At 38.9% G+C, this 12,507-nt stretch overlaps 1 long non-coding RNA gene across 2 annotated transcripts; it reads left to right on the forward strand.

The window, feature by feature from the left end:
* Positions 1–1,540: 1,540 nt before the first annotated feature.
* Positions 1,541–4,120, forward strand: LOC149828898 (uncharacterized). 2 transcript variants are annotated; one of them, XR_016434087.1, is made up of 3 exons: positions 1,541–1,645; positions 2,354–2,652; positions 3,797–4,120. It is a non-coding gene; the product is annotated as an uncharacterized LOC149828898 (long non-coding RNA). The 2 variants fall into 2 exon arrangements; XR_016434086.1 differs by having other exon boundaries at positions 2,414–2,652.
* Positions 4,121–12,507: the final 8,387 nt, after the last annotated feature.

The following is a 12,507-nucleotide window of genomic DNA, read 5'->3' on the forward strand; positions in this document are numbered from 1 at the left end:
GTGAGTAACTGACCTATCATATTGTAACGATCTACCTAAGATGAGATGACTATCATCCATCGGTAGCCCATCACACCATACATGTTCAAAATATGTATTGCCCATAGAGAACTTGACCAAGCACTATTTATCAATCTTCACATCTATGCTCATTTTCAACCAAGACATTTGATAAGGCTTGGGGTGCTTGCGTGTTTCTAATTTGAGCTTGGTCACCGCTTGAATAGAAATCATGTTCTCGCAATACTCGAAATCGATAATAAATCTACATACTTTGCCTTTGATAGTGCAAGTGGATTGGAATATGTTGGTTTGCGGACACTGAAATCTTGCTTAGGAGCTAAACATATCTAACAGGTGATCAAAGCCTCTCCTTGATCAGCATAGAGTGTTTCTTCCTCACACTCGCCTTCGATCTCAACATCATATATGGGTTCACCCTCATACTCAACTTGGTTCCTCCACACTCAAATGCCTTATGTCCCGTACCTCCACAAATGTAGCACTTGAAGGTGTTGCTCATTCTTAAAATGAACGAAGAATCACAACTTATACTTGCATACAAGTGTGTAGACAAAAAATAGCATGCATTAACTGTAGTGAGAGAGAGAGAGAGAGTAAGAAGGAAACTATTAGTTGTACTATCTTAAAAAAATAATAAAAATGACAGGCATTAAATGCAGAGAGAGAGAGAGAGCATGGCATAAATAAAGGATAAAAGGTTAATACAAAAATGAATAATATATTAAGAAAAATGTAAATAAATATGAATTCTTAAATATATAATAAGATTTGGTAATATGTTAAAAAATAAATTTAAATATTATTTTTAGATAATCAAAATATATCAAAATTTTTGTAATCAATTTTGCCTTTTTTGTTCAAGTGAACTTTGCATAAAGGTCTAACTAAAGGTAGATACTAAGTTTGTTCTAAAAGATTTTTTTGATGTAAAATATAATTATTTGATTAATTATAATTTAATATATAGTATTTTAATCAAAATGAAAATAGAGGGTTGGCCGATTACTTACTATTAATCATGATTTTTTTATTTTACAAATTAATCACGATTTGTCGAGAAATTCAAACGGCCAGTTTGACAATTTTTTTGCCTATTAATCATGATTTGCCGATTAAAGCACTTCCCAAATAATTTCTGAGGACGAGTAGGATGAGTTCGGCTACAATACAACCCACGACTTGCTTTTCACTCTGCAATTCCCATTTCAGTGGAAACAAACAGGGATGGGGGTGGTCGGACTTTGTTTCCTCTGTAACACTCTTTGTGCTTTTTATGCACGAAGAGCATTGCCCAGATACACAAATGCCCTTTTAGATTTCATACACTGGCTCGGTGAAAGGGGTCTAAAGCAGTGGCAGAGCCAGGGGTGGGCATGGGTGGGTGGTCGCCCACCCTAGAATTAGAAACTGAGTCGGCTCGGGACTCAGCTGAGTCAACTCGACTCGGTGCCCACCGAGTCAGTAGTCGGGACCTTTCAAAAAATTAGGGATTGTTCACTGTTTCATTTGTGTTGCTGCTTCACCAATGCCCACCCCTGGCTCCACCACTGGTGCCGACGTGAAGCACTGTCGTCCGCCATCATGCCGAAACGCCGGACCGCCAGTTGAAGGCTTAAAGTAGGTCAGTATCTCTCTCTTCCCCTTCTTCTTCTTCTTCTTCTTCTTTTTCTTTCTTCAGTTCTCTTTCATGTGTTATCTTGCTATTTCATATGAACATCTTGCAAACACCCAAATATGGTAACGGGAGGGGAGGAGGAGGTCTTGGTGATGGATCCTTTGCAGTTTTTCCCAATACCCATTTCCTAAAATCTTCCTAGGGTTTGAATGGGGGAATTGAATTTTTGGAGTGTGGGTGTATTGCTCTTCCTCGTGGGTGATTTCTTGGTGTTTTGGTTTTCTAGGGTTTTGATGGGTGGTGGTGAAACGGGAAAAACAGAGGAGGCCTACGGGTGGATTCAGGTAAATTGGGGAGGAGGGGGACAGAATGGATGGAATATTATAAAAATGAGAGAGGAATGATTTTCCTTTTTTTAGAGAGAGAGAAAGAATTTAAACAGAGAGAGATAAAAGGTAGGTGTAAGTGTTTATAGAGGAGTTGAGATCAAAGGAGGGGTCAGACTCTCTCTCTTTAAACGGATTAGTGCTATAACTAAACCTAGATGAGCAAAGCTACATATTAACCAAATTGATTGCTTAATTGGTAGGATCTTGCTTTCAGCTTTATGGTTTCTGTTCTGATATTCCTCTACTTTGGAAGATGGTCCTTTTTCTTTCTGTTTTCTTTATTGCTTGATTTTTTAGTTTCACGCTTATATTCTTTAGTTTTTAGGGTAAGCATAAGAATTGGAGCATGTCTTTCTTTGAAAAGGAGGATTTGGACCACCTGCAGGTAATTCGTGGTAAGGGGATGGATATGAGAGAGAGAGAGTGGAGTCATAATAATGTGAAGAAAAATCAACTTTTTTATATCTGTGTGTGTGTCTCAATTTAGTATGACATATCCACGATGGTTGATTGTTAGCTGACACCGTCTAGTCAGGACTCGGGAATTGAGGCATGATGATGATCCACCACAATCAACAGTTTCGCGGATTTGTTGCCGTTGAGTTCGATTGGATCTCTATTAAGGTATTTTCAACCTCTAAAAAAGATGATCAGATTAGAAATATGACCTCTCTCTTTCTCTGCAGTGCTATTTTAATTGTAACAATAGTGTTTATAATGGCCATCTTAAATTAATGAGCTAAGCATGTAGGTATTATACGTGTGCTCTATGGTGTTCCCTAAATGTCATAATATTTTACCAAAAGTTTGAAATATCATGATATTTTCAAAATTTCATGATATTATCATTTTAGTAGCAATATAATCGTTTTGACCATAGTTGCCTCAACTCTATTGTATTTGAGTTGGGTTCCCACACATCTGACTACAAATCTGAGAGTTTGAGGTCTAAATTTTTTCACATTGAGATTTTAAAAACTTTGTTATTTTCAATCTAAGGTAATCAAACACCACCAGTTTCCAAATACCCTTTGACTTTCCTATTACTTTCAATATCTTTCATGTTTGTTCTTTTCTGAAAACTAACAGATTTTACTTGGACATTATTTGAAAAAGGGGATATACTGAGTTTTCTATAAGGTATAGGATGAAATTTAATTGATTCAGTAATCAATTTCACTAAGATAATTCATCAGATGTATTTTTTTGTCATGCACATGCTTCTGGTGTGGTTTAAGAACTGCTAACATGATCTGGTTTGTAGGTCTGAGATGTATGATGTGCACTTTGTGTTGTCTTGGATATATGATGTGATTTATGGTAGGACCTAATTGAGCTCCTTGTTTGAACCACTTTTCTATAGGTTTAATCATCTTTTTAATTCATCTCAAGTTACACCTTTCTACCACTAATATCCAACAGTCAAGCAAAAAATTTACAAAGTTTTGGGCATGATTTAATTTTAATTTGACAAATAAATATCTATGCTTTGTTTTCATTCAACACACATGTCACTCATATCAGGTTTTCAAAATTACTAAATGAAAATTATCATATATAGTACTCACTTTAAGAATCTTGCTAAAAATTTGATTCTTGAGGCCTTGTGAGTCATATTTCCCATAAGCCTCCATAAAATTTGGAGATCATATATGGTTTTCAAGTTTAAAATCTTTAGCAGAGTTAGCAGAGATGATGGTAGCAACTCAAAAACACATTGTATTTTCTCATGTGTATCTATTGATTAAGTTGACATTAACTTTGCCAGTTGCAACAACAAGTGTTGAAAGAGCATTTTCAGCTATGAACAATATCAAAAGTCGACTATGTAATAGAATGGGAGATGAGTGGATCAATGATGCTTTGGTTACTTACATAGAAAAGAAGACATTTGATAATTGTTTTCAAAATATGAAAAATAGAAGATGTCAATTGTAAAATTTTCATGAATTTAGTTGTTTGTATTTCTTACGTGAACAATCTTTATTTTAGTTTAAAAGTACAATTTAAGGTTTTATCTTATTATGTTCATAAATTTAGTTGTTTGTGTTTATAACAATTGTTATTTTAATTCAAAGGCTTATTTAAGTTTTATCTCTCCACGAACATTGTTCCTCTAGCAAAAAAATTTTTTGGCTCTGCCACTGATCATAATAAATGGATCGTCCTTCAAGACCATAGCATTGTCCTCGAGACCCGAAGTCTGCCCACCCAATGAAAAACTTCTGGCTCCGCCACTGACCTGGACCCGTCCCATATCGAACTCTATAGGATCAGGGTTTGATGATAAATAAGAACGTTCAATTAGAATCCGGGTTGGATTTTTAAGGGACCGATTAATATAAGGAACCAGGTACAGTTTATGAAATTTCATATTTGACCTGGGCCTGACCCAAGTTCTGACCAAGATCCACAAATTTTCAATATAAAATTGATAAAATATATTATTTTACCAATTATGGTCCCGGTCTGATTGATGTACTCTTTATGATCTGGGTATGGTTTTTCTTATAGTGGATTTGATTGGACCTGAGTCCGGTACCAGCATCTCAAATCAGGTCCAAATCGTGTTTCACCTTGGTCCTAGCCAAACCCGACCCGTTGACACCTTTAATTAGCAGTGACAGGCTCGTTCCAGAAAATGTGTTAAAAAGGTCAAGACAGAGGTGCTGAATCTGTAATGTGTCAAGTAGCAAGGGTTGTTAGGCAACCAATGACAAGTTTGGCAATACCGGGATCCATATTGCATTCAATTCATTACCCCCCCCCCCCCCCACACACACACACACACACCTTACACATTCAGAATGCAGAATTCGAAGAGAAGATCGGATCAGGGGCGGAGCTACATACGGGCTAGGATGAGCAACTACCCACCCTTAGGGATGCACATGAGCTAAGTTTGAGCCGAGTCTAGGCTGTTCAAACTTGGTCGGTTAAAAATCACTTTATCCAAGCTTGACTCAAGCTCAGAGCCAAGCTTGTAAGGCGTTGTCCAAACTCGCCTCGGTTCCGAGCTCGGGCCAATCCAAGCTTAAACAAGATTTATTAAAATTTATTTTGCAGAGAAGGGATTCAAAGAGAAGATCGGATCAGAGGCGGAGCTACATACGGGCTAGGATGAGCAACTACCCACCCTTAGGGATGCACATGAGCAAAGTTTGAGCCGAGCCTAGGCTGTTTGAACTTGGCCGGTTCAAAATCACTTTGTCCAAGCTTGACTCAAGCTCAGAGCCAAGCTTGTAAGGCATTGTCCAAACTCGCCTCGGTTCTGAGCTCGAGCCAAGCCGAGCTTAAGCAAGATTTATTAAAATTTATTTTGCAGAGAAGGGATTTGACCCCACAACCTCCTTAATGATAACCAAGGGACCTACCGTTAAGCAAAAGCATGTCTTTTTATTATTATTACTATAAAACTTCTATACATACTAAAAAGTTCTCAGTGAAAAAAACCACAAAGGGAGAGATTTGAACCTAATACGTTCTTAATAAAGGCTATAGCCCTACCCATTATAGTAACAATGCAGTTCTCAATTTTTTTTAGCAAAAGTATTATTTATATGGGGTTTGCAATGAACGACAGATCGTTCAAGCTTGGCTTGATAGCTCGTCCGAGTTTCATACACTGGTTCAAGCTCGGCTCATTTACAAAGTGAATGAGCTCGAGCCGAGCTTTAACTGAGCCAAAACCAAGCCAGCTCGGTTCGGGGTGCATCCCTACCCACCCTGATGTGGAAACCCCCAATAAGGAGGTTTATGTTAGGGTGTAGTGCCAACCCGAACCTGAATGCTATATATATATATATATATATATATATATATATATATATATATATATATATATATATATATATATATATATATATATATATATATATATATATATATATATATATATATATATATATATATATATGGAATGAAAACCCTCCCAAACCTCTCCAATGATTTTTTTATTCAAAATTATGACCTTACAAATGTGTTCAGCATGATTGATTTAATATAAATCGACACTTGGGTCATGAATTTTCAATAGAAAAATAGTATTTGGAAACTCACTAATGGAAAACCTTTCTAATCGAAGTTTTATTGGATCTTTGGCGTTTTTTATCAAAATTTCAACCATATAGATGTGATCTGTATGCTTATTTTTATAGGAATCAGTTCTTCGAGCATTTGATTCTGATGCATGGATAGGTTTTTATAAGTTTCAAAATCAACGACATACAATTTTTATAAATTTTTGAGGGTCCAAATACTATTTTTTAATCCAAAATTCATGATCCAAGTATCAATTTATAGTAAATTAATTATGATAAACACATCTGTATGGTAAAAAATTTAACAAAACAACAGAAAATTTCATTGAGAGCTTTGTGAGGGTTTTCATTCTCCATATATATATATATATATATATATATATATATATATATATATATATATATATATATATATGTGTGTGTGTGTGTGTGTATGTGTGTGTGTGTGTATGTGTGTGTGTGTGTGTGTGAAAACCTTCTAATGGAAACCCTCCCAAACCTCCCCAATAGACGTTTTATTAGATTTTTGATGTTTTTTTTCAAAACTTCAATTGTACAGATGTGATTTGTATGCTTATTTTTCTAGGAATCAGTTCTTGGAGCATTTGATTACGTTGCATGGATAGGTTTTTATAAGTTTCAAAATCACATCGATACAATTTTTATAAATTTTTGAGGCTCCAAATACCATTTTTTTATGTGTTCATTTATAGTATCATAATTTTGAAAAAAAATACCAAAAAAATTCCATTGAGGAGGTTTGGGAGGGTTTCTATTATATATAGGTGGTAGCTGTTTACTCCATTTTGTGCTTAATGCCAGTCTATTAGACTATGAAAGGATTTTTTCTTAGTCATAAAAAAATAGATGCATGGTTATTGCTTGTTTATCAAAGAGAAAAAGTATTATCTAGACTTTAGCCTCTCCATTCAGGAAAAATCGATGTCAAGAAACAAAAAGAAAACTTGAATATCAAACAAACATACTTGCGGATTAACACATCCATATAAATAGGGATATGAAGTCAGATGTAGCCTACAATTTCGACCTTTGAGGGACACTCCATGGCTATTGAACTCGTGAATCGTGCCTTTTCACCTCGAGGATACTAGCCAACCCATAGATGGAGGTGCAAAGCCCTCATGGTCATGTAGCCAGGAATTTTAGCATGATGCAGTCCATATCGAATCTGTTTGTGCCCATACATCTGACCCATGAATATATTCTTATGGTTATTATATTAGGGATCACGTTCTTGAAAATGGATACGGGTCTTTAGGTGATCAATCCATATCCATGATCATGTGAGAGATGCAGTATCATTTTGAGGACTATGACCAAGCATTTCTTAAGATGTCATATGACATTCATTCAGGGTATATTTGAGAAAATGGTCAATCCAGTAGTCCCAAGGTATTTGCTGGTGCAGACCAACCACTCATCTGCCTATGACCAGTGTGACAGAGACGAGTTCATCAAGAACTTAGCCCCAAGTTTGCTTTGTAAATCAGTTGTGGATGCCATTAACTTGCCAATAAACATGCTGATAACCAAATAACATGTTTGAACACAGTAAATCAATTGACAATTAGCAAAAAGATTTATCAAATTGCACAAATCAAAGCAAGTGGGCCAACTGAATCTGCATTTATTATTGATAGAAACTAATGAGCGATATCAATATTGAGGTCAAGTGATTTTATTTTCGCTAAAAGCACAATCAAAATTCACCAACCCAAGCCCAAGCATGGCGACTCTCTAGAGGCAAGGGGTAAGCCCACCGAGTTTTACACTGTCAGGATAGTAACCATAAGTACGGCATGTTGGACATTATGGATTATGGATCCAACCCACAATGTAACCCGGTTTGACACCCATTAGTGAGTTACGTAATGGGGTTAGTGGGTGGGAGTTACGTGAATGTGGAGAGACTACATTCACGTAACTGCCTGATTCTCCCATTATATAAGGGGTTAGGGGCTATGAAGATGATGAGACGTTCATAGCATTTATCCTGCCAAGACAGTTCCACATTCTGATATAGTGGAACAGGGTCCTGCTCACCATCGACCTAAGGGATGGGCTCATTGTGGGCGTCGACCGGCTGAGGAGAACGCCGAATTCCCTACACGCGTCCATGGCGAATTCAGGTGCGCTTCTTGCATTTTGTTTTACAGGATTCGCCAACATTGGGTTATGGGCCCACAACCACGCATTTTCGCTGCACGTGGTCGTGTAGGCCCTTTCAGCATTCACCCCGGTGTTGTCTGAATTCTGGTTTCTGCGACAGCATGTCGCCGTGGGGTGACATTCCGGCAGACTGTTGCAAACAGTGATGTTTGCGACAGAGGATGGCGATCATTGTTTTTCAGCAGTCTGTCGTCGTGGGGCAACAACCTTCACAGGTGACTGCCAGTCGCTATGGGGCGACGTTTGTTCGTCGGAGGACAGCAACTATCGTCGTGGGGCGATAAACATCCCGACGGCAGATCATATCCCTAAAAAAAAAAAAAGGTGGGTAGATTGTTGTATACCTGTCGCCGTCGGGTTGCAGGGAGGTTCTGCCAGCGCCAGGATCGCTGCTGGAGCCATTGCCTAATATCCCCTGCGTCGTTGGGTTGCAGAGTGATCGGCCTAAGCTGAGCTCGCCGGAGGTGTTGCCGGGATTGAGAATCGTCAGATGGCCGACGTTTGGGGTTTGAAAACCCCCTTTTTTTTCTGCCCAGTGTCCATCGGGCTGCCAGTGGAGTCGTCGTTGCCAGGGCTTCTGCGGGCGATTCCAGCTGGTAGCCGGTGCTGGCAATCGCATGCCGCCGTGGGGCGACATCGGTCGCCAATGGGCGGGCAACGTGGGTCGCCGGAAGATATTTGGGCATCCGAAAACGGCTACCGTCGCCATCAGGATCAGTCGGTGCCAGGGCTGTCACCGGATCAGACGATCGTCGTGGGGCGATGTGCCAGCTGGATCGATCGTCGGTCGCCAGAGACCTTGTCGGCACTGCTACTGGTGTCGTGCCCTTTCTTCCAATGCCCATTCAGCCATTAGACTACAGAGCATCAGATGTCGTCATGGGGCGGCGTCGGTTACCGATGGCCGTCGACGTAGATGCGACACCTGAGGAGGTGAGCATCGCCGACTGGACACCGGCGTCGGTCGCCGTGGAGCCGAAAAGGGCGGAAACCCTTTTGGTTTCCGTGAAAAGCCAAACCAAAACCCTCGGATTTCTATTTCATTTTAACAGGGATACCGGATCGGGTTCGACGAGGTGATCCAATGACAGACCCAATCCAAACCCATTTTGGGTGGATTGGGTCTGTTGTTTATTCTTGGATCTGACCCGGACCCATAATGGTTCCGGGTCTGATTCGGAAAGAATCAGGTTTCTCTCGAATCGAGTTAGACCCGGGTCCATTTAGGACCGGGTCTGATCCGGATCCATTACAAGTTGGGTCTGATCCGAGACCATTTAGGACCGGGTTTAACCCGGGTCCGTTTTCGACCGGGTCTAACATGGGAGCGTTTCGGACCGGGTCTAACCCAGGTTCGTTTTGAATTAGGTCTAACCCAGGTCTGTTTCAGACCTTGTCTAACCGGATCATGCTTAAATTGGGTCTGACCCGTATCAAGTATGTGTCGGGTCCAACCCGGGTCCATTGAGTATCGGGTCCATTTAGGATAGGGTTAGACCCGGGTCCAATGAGGATCAGGTGAGACCCGAGTCCAATCCGGTTAATACTGGGTCATACCTGGATCCGTTTAAACCACAGGTCTGATCCAGATCTGGTTAATACCGAATTCTGACCCGGATCCACCAGGGTCCAGGCACTATTTAGCCTGAACCGGATCAGGAACCTGATCCGGCCCCTTCCGGAACCGGTTCAGAGTCATTTTTGACCGGTTTCTTCCAGTTTTTCACCGGTTTCGAGATGCTAAGATCTTGTTCTCATGGATTTATAAAGATACATGGATTTTGGCATACAGTTATAGGGTTTTATGAACTTTTGTTCATATTTAGTATCAGTTCATAAGGTTTAGAACTGATTCGAACCCTTTGATGACCGGTTCGGGGCAGTTTCAGACCGTTTCATGGTGTTTTCAGACCGGTTTCTACTTGAGGACCCTGGGTTTTACCTATATGAGCATGCTTTTGTTATTTTTCATGCTTTATAAAGTATTTATTTTAAATAATGCATGACTTATGCATGTTAATTCATGTGTTCTGTGTTGGTTAAGTTGTGCATGATGGTGTTAAGTATGAATTGTAACTAAATTTGTGACATTTAGTTTATGTATATTAGTTAAAGCTTGAACTTATATTGTGTCATTAATATACATGCATTAAAATGTGTGCATGGGTGTGCTCCATAATACAAATAGAATTTTCGGTAAAAGATCTTGATTGACCGATTCATGTAATCACCAAAGTGATCTGAGTCATGTTAATTAAGGATTCTTTGGACCATATTAAGATTCATTATTATGATTGTGTGTGAATTTATGAAACATCGACTCTACCCAAAGGTAGGTCGTTGTGTTCTAAATCTACACAGGGTGTGATAGTAGATGTGTATTCCAGCCCATGAAGCGTATTCGTACCCAAATGTACAGTGCTGAATTGCTTCATGGTTACATGATCAGCTAGTTTCACCAACTGAAGTCAATCCCTTGAGAATTGAAGAGACAAAGCAACTATGAGTATTATCGTTTTCACCAAAGTGAAACAATAATAGCTCAACTATGCTTGTCTCAGAAAAGGTGAAAATAAAGGGTCTCACTGTTACCTTTTCAACATGAGTCTCATCTGAGCAATAATAGTAACGTCTTTCCATTTTCATTCCTTGTTTTACCAGGTTCCTTCCTTATCGATGGTTCTAGTAATATCCCCATTTTAGACTGATCAAATTTTTTTAATTGAAAAGAAATCATATTATTCACTTTGGGCTATATGGATTTAGATCTGACCCTTAGAATTGATGAACCTCCCGCTTTTACAGTGCAGAGTACAACCGATCAGAAGACTGCCTCTGAGAAGTGGGAGCGCTCGAACATAATTAGCTTGTTGCTTTTGCAATCTCGGGTGGCTAAGAATATTCGAGGTGTCATTCCTCATTGTGAGACAGTGAAGGAATTTCTAAGAGCCATTGAGGCTCAGTTCGTCACTTCTAATAAGGCAAAGGGCTAGTACGCTCATGTCCAAATTAGTGTCTATGAAATATGTTGGTGACAGTCACATCCGATAGCATATTTTGGAAATGAGGAATATTGTGACTCAACTAAATGACATGAAGTTCGCCATCTCTGACTCTTTCTTAGTACATCTGATCTTAACCTCGTTACCTACTGAGTATGAACTCTTTAAAATCTCCTACAACACACATAATGATAAGTGGTCTTTTAATGACCTATTGGCCAAGTGTGTTGAGGAAGATAAGAGATTGAAGGGTGAGAGGGTGCCAAGTGCACATATGACCTCTCATAAGAATAAACAGAGGTCGAGGCCAAAGAAAAGCTCATTCAAAAAGAAGAATCAGAAGAGAGCCACTGGGGAGAGTTCAAACTCTCAGACGAAAGCTAAATCTCAGTTAGGAGGTCCTTCTATAAAGTGTTTCTTCTGCAAAAAGAAGGGGCATAAGAAGGTGAACTGTTTGAAGTACAAGAAGTGGCTCAAAAATAAAAGTAATAAGTCATTTGTTTCTTATGAGTGCAATCTAATTCACGTTCCATTGCATAATTGGTGGATTGATTCTGGTGTCACGATGCACATTACTAACTCTTTGCAGACATTTCTGAACAAAAGGGAACCAACAGAGCATGAAAGAAGCATCTTCTTAAGAAATAAGATGTGTTCGCATGTCAAGAGCGTTGGGACCTGTAGAATTGTGTTGGAATCAGGATTCATATTGGATTTAATCGATACATTTTATGTGTCATCTTATAGTCGAAACCTAATTTCAATTTCAAAACTTGATAAGTTTGACTTTGTATTTAAATTTGAAAAATCTGAACTTATTATTATGAAAAATTCAATGAATATAGGTTCTGCATATATGTGTGATGGTTTGTATTGATTAAGAACCAAATTCCAAATTCAAAAATCTCACTCCATTGAGAACATAATGATTGACAATAAACATGGACTAAAGAATGATCAATCCTATTTGCTTTGGCATCAGAGGTTAGGACATATCTCGAAAGAGAGAGTCCAAAGACTCGTGAAAGAGGGAATCCTCAGATCCCTTAATTTTATGAATATAGAGTCATGTGTTGACTGCATAAAGGCTAAGTAGTCTAACACATATAAGAAAGATGCCAAACACAACAATGAAAAGTTAGAAATAGTGCAAACGGATGTGTGTGGCCCTTTTTTCATCGTGTTATATGGGTGAAAATTATTTTGTCACCTTTATAGACGATTACTCATGGTATATGTATCTCTAC

The sequence above is a fragment of the Nuphar pumila genome, chromosome 9 (genome assembly GCF_984573655.1).
Source record: "Nuphar pumila chromosome 9, dmNupPumi1.hap1.1, whole genome shotgun sequence".
In the NCBI taxonomy this organism is placed as follows: Eukaryota; Viridiplantae; Streptophyta; class Magnoliopsida; order Nymphaeales; family Nymphaeaceae; genus Nuphar; species Nuphar pumila.